Below are 1,172 nucleotides of genomic sequence, written 5' to 3' on the forward strand. Positions count from 1 at the left end.
GGTGTGGACTGGGTTCAGATGTGGTGCAGAGCGTGGTGTGAAGCTGTGGCATCAGGGCGTGGAGTGAAGATGTGTGCATCAGGACGTGTAGTGAAGACACATGCATCAGGAGGTGGTGTTGAGATGCTGGCCTTGTCTGGGACAACTGGAGATAAATCCACAGCGCAGTCTGGAAAACATCAACAACATTAAAATGTACATAGTCTTTGCATAGTAGAAACAGTAGTGTCACTTATTTTGTAATTTTTGTTTAACATTGTGAGGAAAAGTTTCTCATTCAACACTTTCACACATCACATGCYCTTGTGACACGACTTTGAATAAGTGAGATATAATAAAAATATGGATGATTTTGATTTATTGAAATCAAGTTGGCGTACTAAAAGTGACTAATGTGGTAAGATTTACTTAGGGTTTCAAGAGTTCTGATAGGCTTTGCTGTGCCTTCTCCCTTCTTGAACTTGGGAAAGAATAATCTACATGGGCTCTCCAGATGAGGAAGTTGCCGGCAGATGTGCATTTTCATTGAAATGCATTGCAGCCAGGTACAGTCTGGTTAAAATAGCATAAAAGAATATTACATGTTAGTTTGAAGTTGCACCATTAAAACTCATCTAACACACAGTATTTCAAATAACAAAAAAAAAACATAAATACAGATTGACTAAAACAACACTGTAGCCGATATCTTTTGGCCGATTCTTGAAGCCGATACTACTTTTTCTTCCTCCCTCCATTAACATGATAAAAATAAGAATGATAACAAATGTTACACAAGTCTTAATTAAAAAAACAAACTAAAAAATCATTTATTAACTAAGCCTTGTCTGATGAGGCTGTATAAGTGCTGCCACACAGGATTTCTTCTTTCAGCCCTTTCTTAAAAAAATCATTACTTATTTTATCTAGTGCTAAATATTCTGTTTTTATTTGTATATTAATAGGATTAATATATTTTGTTACATAAAATGACTATGTTCCCAGCTTTTTTGATGCAAAAACAGCAACACGCCTAAATAAAACTCTCAGAGCAACAGAGAGTAAAAGGACAGACACACACCCATCTTGCTATCCTTATGAGGACTTCACACACACAGCTTCTCTGCTTCTCTGCCTCATTCTGCTGCTCCCATTTTTAACACCAGGCAAAAAATGCATTTAAAACAGCTGAC

Source organism: Austrofundulus limnaeus, unplaced genomic scaffold (genome assembly GCF_001266775.1).
Source record: "Austrofundulus limnaeus strain Quisiro unplaced genomic scaffold, Austrofundulus_limnaeus-1.0 Scaffold657, whole genome shotgun sequence".
Taxonomy (NCBI): Eukaryota; Metazoa; Chordata; class Actinopteri; order Cyprinodontiformes; family Rivulidae; genus Austrofundulus; species Austrofundulus limnaeus.